Genomic DNA, 7554 nt, shown 5'->3' on the forward strand with positions numbered 1-7554 from the left:
AATAAACAGAGGAAATCTATTCTCCGCTCAAACGAAAACACAATTAACTTAAGAGGCGATACTTCATACATATGTACAAGTTCAGCCCATGACAACCACATATTACTGAGCCAAAGTTAAAGCGCTTTTTAAATGCTGTTTATTGTGGGAAAACAAAAACAGATAAAACATGATTATTAATATTACATTTGTTTTATGTAAACACACACACACACACACATATATATATGATATAAACAAAAACTACTAATAATATTATTTATATAACTATATAAAAATATGTATGCATATGCGAAACTATTTCTAGAAGGTGATGGTTGGTATGTTGCCATGTCATATGTTTATGGTCATTAATGATAACAGATGAGTTTTATCCCATGCTATTATTTTCGAATATCTCTCTTCCTCTGGTGTTGTTCATTATCCATGATTCATTATCCCGGAAAGGTCAATGACCCTGAATGCCTCCTATCACGGTGTTTTCGAATGACTCCATTCCGGTTTAAATTTAGAGATGAAATGTAGCGCTTTGCTCTCGATCACGCAGTCAAAACAATCCAGGGAAGAGGATGCGGAAGACGCGCCGCATGCGTGTGAACGCGCGCGTTATTTCAGGTGCCGGCGGCGCGTCTTGAACCCTGAGAGTCACGAGCGACATCATAAAACAGATCATAAACCCCGAGCGGGCATCTCACCTACTGTATCAGTCAGCAACTGACGACTATAGGCCTGTAGATATGCAGTTTAACAGAATCAAGAGGAGCCTACAGCCAGCAGAAAATTTTACAGCCTAATTCTAGCCTAATTTTACTAAAGCACGACTAATAATATTTAGTATTTTGAAATACATAATTTAATTCAAATAGCATTTTTCTTAAAAGACTAAAAAGGGTTGAAGATGCATGTTCTGAGATAAGCATTTGTTTTTCGCATTAAATGTTCTTAACATTAAAATGAATCTAAATGTAATTGTAGGCTATTCCCGATTATTTATTTTTTTAGATCATAATGTGCAGTTATTGTACTTGCAGTAGCATTTTCTGTTTTTGTATTCTGAAAAGAAAATCATACACACGCTTTTTTTTTCTTCAAGATTTACGCATTTCAATTCATAGTAAAATTCCATCAAATTGAATTGAATAATCCTTACATATTATTCATATTAGGAATTACACATTTACATTTGTAAAAAATAACTAGATCTTAATAAAACATTTTGTATAAACCTTAAACTTATATTTTATGGTTTGTTTATTTTATTTGTGGATACGAATGACATAAAAATGGTCCATTCCCTTGTTTCAATTAAGATTTATACAAAATGGTTTAATAAGTTTTTTACTCCTTTAAAATTCTTCCTTCATAATATGTAATGATTACTCAGTACAATTAGATGGAATTTTACTATTAATTGAAATGCGTAGGCTAAATCTTAATTTTTTTGTGTGTGTATTATTCTTTGAGATTAATTCTTAACATTATAAGATTTAACAATGTAATTTATAACACATATCCCCCCCCCCCTCCTCCTCCTCCATTTTTTTAAAAAGCTTTCTAAAAAATAATAATAATACGAGTGGCTATATTTTATAGGTAGACTATTCTGTAAAAAAAAAAAAAAACCTGCAAATTGAGTTTAATAGGCTATATATGAAATAATATCGTGCTTGGGTCAAGAGATCCAGGATGAAAGTTTCGGTCTACAATGCAACTGTCTATACGGAAGAAAACAGGTTCAACCCAGAGCTTCCGGATATCTTTATTGTCCATATCCATATCTGCATTCCTATCTATATCTACGCCTGTATTGTGATAAATATATGCGTGTTGAAAGCACAAAGTCAATCTGCTGTAGCAATTAAACCAGTGATTCAACATCAAAAATCGTCCCGTTCTCGTTGCTGTAACATTTCTCAGCATCTGTCGTGGTTTGATAAAACATTATAGGCTACTTGCCTTTATCACTTTAGTGATTTGATCTGGCAATAGTCTTCCTCTTTGCAATGATAACATCATATATTGGTCCTTTGGGGATGACTTTATTTCTGGACCACCCCATCAGGAGCATCTGTCTGTCAGCAGTGACGGGGCCCGTCACGCCGGAAACATTAAGATATTATTAAAATATCATAATCGTTAAATGCCGATCCTGGGAAAGTTTGGGGACCTTGTGGAATTGGTTTGTTTTTCCCAAATTCCCCCTGGTTGATGCAATCACTGTCCTGAGAGTTCAATAGCGATCTAGCCAGCTCACTGCGGTTCATTTGGGGGATTTGACAGCCTCGGGAAACATTTGTCACGGATTATTAATTGCATTTTTAAACGCACCCTTGACAGAACGGAAATCCTTCGGTAGCCTAATCATATTAGTGAAGCAGCGCATACAAATATAGGCTAGAACTATCACAAACTCATTTCTGTTCACCGGATAATTTTTCATATAGACTACATTTCAGAAAAGGAAAGGTCGTGCGAATATATTCCTGACTAAACGCTTTATTAAGGAAATTCATTGAGTGTCATAGAAGATCGCGAATGACGTAGCCTAGTTGATCTTTATGATGGTTAGCACCACAGAAACGCTTATCAATAGGTATTTGATTTTATAAATAGTTTAACCAAGTCCAAGAACTATAGCCTACTTTGAGCAGTGTGCGAGCGAATACTCTTACTTTAGTCACTTTAAATTTCGTTAAATTATGCTGACTTTATTTATTTTTTTCATTTTTGTGACCCTAGCACAGTTAGCGAAACATCAACTAAAAATATTTAAAATCTTAATGTTTTAAAAAAATCATGTAAATGTCCAATACTTTTTTCTTTTCTTAAATAGGCCTCTAAATATAGGAAAGCGCTCAAACGGCCTCAGTTTCACGCAAACGCGATTTCGCGAAGTTAGTGTTTAGCGATATTCACTGCTTTGAATAAAAGTAGCCTACTTTGCCGTACATTTTTTTCTCCCCATATTTATTCATATATATATATATATATATATATATAGGCTATATTAGTATTTTTTCCCACACACGGCCTTTCACGCAAACGCGACTTGGAGTTAGCGATATTTAATAAGAGCGCCGTAAAAAAAAAATGTATCTCTTTATATTAATATAGGCTACACATATATGTTAGCCTATATTTTTTCTTTACATTTCCACACGTGCCTGTATATAATGAATATAAATGCGTTTAGAGAGGAGGTTGCTCACAGAAAATTATGCTCATTCTGCTTCAGTGGGGATGTTTTTCTAGACACAAAACGAAGACAAAACAGACATTTTAGAGACACAATAACTACAATCTGCTCACTATATCTCCTTTATTAAAATGCCTAATGGTTTTTAAACCATGCCAGTAGAGCAGGATGTCCACTATGATACAATTTAATGAATGACATGAACGCACAATATTTAGGCTACTGCTGAAATTATATAAAGCACCGATAAGGCTGTCAGTGGATTTTTATTGTCGTCGATGCTAATAGGCTCAAGATGCCCCTTAAAACCCTTGAGTTTACATGAGCAGCGCAGATTGAAGTGTCTTTGGCCTTTTATATGTAAAGGAATCCAGTTACTCCTCTTGGCAAAAATACGCGGGGTTAAATCAAAAGCTCCTTGTTAAATAACAGCGAGACTAATGGAAACGCGGAAAGGTCATAACAAACCATTACGGTCCAGTCGAAGATCCAGCTGAGAGAAGATTCACCCCACAGAGCTCCTGCTGGCCCGATTAGGGCTCTTAATGGTCTGCAGTGATCGATTGTGCACTTGTTTACTGAAAGTCATCGCTCTTGAGAGAAGCCAGATGGAAATAAGCCTGCGTTCATGATCGGCGTGATGAATTACTGCAATAACGCCACGTTTAATGGAAGGAACGCGCGCGACGTATTATTAGCTGCATCTTAAAGATGAAGTGATAATTTCCAATTATCCTTCCTCTGATGAAATATACGAATCATCAAACGAGTCTAAGTGTGCAAAATCTAAAATGCCTAAATATATAGCTATATATAAAAAATAGGCCTACAATAAAATTCAATTCAACACATTTTTATGCAAGAAAACGATTAATAAAAACGATTTATTCCCTATTGGTTTATATTATTTGCTAAATGATCATAAATATGGATGTCAAGTCACTTATTTCCCGAATAACGGGAAAGAACATTTCTTTAAAAAACGTACAATTATAGCCTAATGATTTCATAATTTCATTTTAAGTATTTAATGTAAAAAAAAAAAAAAAAAAGTGTAACTGTATTACACTACTCTTGCTCTAGTTTAGAAAATGCATTTTGCTTTATTTTTTTAATCATCCTCGGATGAATTGCAATAATTTAACCATGCATATTCTGAGAAATGTTAGCTTTGCATTAACTGAGAAGTGTGTGCATGTCAGAGCTCAACCTGATGCTGCTCTCTAGTGGTGAAGTCCAGCTTCAGACCCTCATGGCTGCACACACTTATCAATGTTTCAAGGCGAATTCATCGTTCTTGCTCGGCGAATATTCTCAGACAACTTCTGTCTGCTGTGTTACCTTAATCAGCCTGGTCTATTCTAATAGATTTGAAAGTGTCCAGATTTGACCCGTCACATTTCCCAGTGCAGAAGTGTGTCTGGGGAGCCACTCAGGGTAGAATCCAAATACATTTGGCAGCAATAGCCCATATTTCATCATTGTTTACTGCATATTCATTCCTGCAATCCCCCAATGCGACAAGAGTCAGCTGTTAGAATACTTCCTTATAAATGTCATCCTTGAGAGCTTCTGGGTGAAGACTCCAGTGTCACTGACTCCGAAACACACGTTTCTTTAAACAACATAATTAGAATTACACGAAATTAGCATGATTTCATCCAGACTGAAGCTAGTTTCTCACTGGAGGTCACTATTACTAGCAGTGCTATATGGACATAAATGAGTATGAGATCAGAAAATGATATTTTTACATGTGCATTAAATGAAAATCTTGATTTATTTGTGATGATAAAGAAGCCTGCACAGGGCAGAGTACAGCTGGAATGCTGGGTAACAAATCGCTTCTGACAACGACTAATAAACATCAAATCCACAAACGAAAAACAGACGTACTGTAATAAAACAAACCCATGATAATCTTCTGTGCAAAAATACATTCTTAGTTCAAATATTTTGAGATATACAAACACATTTCCTCATTGTTGGTGATGTGATTATTAAGTATGGAAGCTTATTTCCATCTCGGGGAAAAAAAAAAAATCATTGCAACTTAAAATTCAGGTAAAAAAAAATGTTGAATTCTGAGGTATAAACTCAGTATTGTGATATAAACTCTCATTTCTGAGGAAAAAAAAGTCTGAACTGTGAGATTAATGAGAATAATGAGGATGAGATTAATGAGAATCATTTCCTATTTGTGTATTCTTTGATGAAAAACAAACAGAATTACAAGATGTAAATTCTGGGGAAAAAAGGTCAAAATTCAGAGAAAAGTCAAATTTTATACGGATTCTACAACTTTACAACTTGCAGTTTTGACATACAGACTCGCAACTGTGAGGGAAAAAGTCGAAATTACCTTTTCTATCTTTTTTTTACTCCATGGCAGAAACAAGCTTCCATAATTAAGGCCTCTTTTCTGATGTTGACGACAACAGCTATGGAGAGCAACAGTCTGGTTCCCGAAGTAAAAACTCTATACATTTTCTCCATAGTGAAACTGACTTTGAGCGATAACTTATAAACCTTTAAAGACAGACCTGCTCTGAGCTCCAGAGTTTATAATCAGTGGTGTTTGCTTCTGCTGAAGCCGTCAGTCCACATCATTTCAGCTTAGTTTTAAAGTAATCATGTTTAACAGCGAAATTAGTGGTGAAGAACTACATTTCCCATGATGCTGTACAGAAAATTCCACCAATCAGAGTCAAAACAAGCAAAACTCTTTAGCTCCGCCCACTCACACGAAGCACTGCGAATGACAGAGCCAGTCTCCTTTTGCTCTCAAAATACTTAAATATTTAAAAATGTTGATTTTATATATACTGCAAAATATTTTTCTCAATCGTTTTTAACTCGATTATGCTGTTCGCGATGCTTCATGGGTCATTCTATCACTAAAGCCTTTAAGTTCACAGATTTTGTCCGATTTTCAAATACTTTTTTCTTCAAATCAAAGTTTGTAATGTTATGATTCTCCTCGTCGGCTTGATTCACGGCTTATAACGCTTTAAAGAAGACTTTTTCTTTCTTTTTTTTTTTAATCGCTATGGTAGAAATGAACGGAAAAAATACTTCCAGAACCAGCACCGCTGAAAAAGTGGACGGACATTAATGCAAAGATCTATTACATCCCACAAACACTTCTGAAATGATGAAGCGTACAGTACAGCACACAGAAACACGTTCAACCAGTGGACAATAGCTGCATTTGTGCTGCGCAAGGCCGGATCTATCTTATATGTACAGCGACCCCAAAAAAGTTGCACTTATAAAGTGTTACATTAGATCAGTTTTTCATTCATCCAACAGAAAAAAGCACAAGCAAATGTTTCATGAATGAGATTTGCTTTCAGTGTGACTGAAGGATGTTCGGGAGGCTGTCTGCAAGACAGAGTCAGAGGCTCGTATTTCTAAAAGCACGGGACTGACACATATTCACTGCTAAATTACAGCGTTTTGCGAGACGTTTAATAAAATCCTGCATCCTGTGGCAGTTCTTTTGCTCTTCTGAATGACTTTACGTGAAACGTGAGTAGAAATGTGCTGGAATTCATCTAAACCAAGCGTGCCGCACAAGCCCTGAAAAGTGAAGCCAAAACGTCTCGATCGCCCCCCGGTGACGGGTCCTAGTATAGGTCATAAGCCCCGCCTCCCCGTGTTATTCAACGGGAGGTGAGACCAACTAAACAATTAAATTACACTTCAAATATCTTTTTCCCAAAGGTGGTTTCTGTCATTTACTGTAGTTTTTATCACGCTGATGTAAATTCAAGTGTTTGTTTTTAAAATAAGTTTGTTTTTAGTTAGTTACGTGATGCTATAAAAACGGTGGTGTGACGTCATGATTGACAGCTGTGATTGACAGGTTCTCTGAGGGAAGTAGTCACTGAAGCACCAACAGACTTTTTTTCGGATCTTCGGAGGACTGAGGAGATTGTATTTACTTTATTTTAACAAGCCTCTTGTCGTACTGCAATCAACAGACATCAAAATTGGAGCGGAACGAAGCAGACATAGGCCACTTAAAAAAGTGCAGGGAGAGTGCATTCTGCGAGAGTGAGGGCGGGGCCTTGATTTTGCGGCTTTACTTCCTGCTCACTACTGCGCAGACTCAAATCCCAAGATGTCAGCACCATATCGGGACACTGGCGGCCTCAGTTCTCACCAATGGAAGAGGGCGAAGGGGCGTCGTCCATATTTTTTTACAGTCTATAATCTAAACCAACTAAACTTCGATCAGCTATCATTAGGGTTGGGAATCGGATACTTGTTATAAAATTAAAATTTCGATTCCTTCGTGAGCATTTCAATATGATTTTAAACCCTTCACGCGCGAAGTTGACTCGTGTTCTGTT

General features: G+C 36.3%; 1 protein-coding gene across 2 annotated transcripts in view; it reads right to left on the reverse strand.

Moving 5' to 3' along the window:
* Positions 1–4957: 4957 nt before the first annotated feature.
* rhpn1 (rhophilin, Rho GTPase binding protein 1) overlaps positions 4958–7554 on the reverse strand; it is a 24004-nt gene continuing 21407 nt past the window's right edge. For both annotated transcript variants that reach the window (XM_084090866.1, XM_084090867.1), the window contains exon 16: positions 4958–7554. This exon is cut by the window's right edge and continues 892 nt beyond it. The gene's annotated coding sequence lies outside the window, so the exon portion shown is untranslated.

This window comes from Abramis brama (genome assembly GCF_963993115.1).
Source record: "Abramis brama genome assembly, chromosome: 18".
Classification (NCBI taxonomy): Eukaryota; Metazoa; Chordata; class Actinopteri; order Cypriniformes; family Leuciscidae; genus Abramis; species Abramis brama.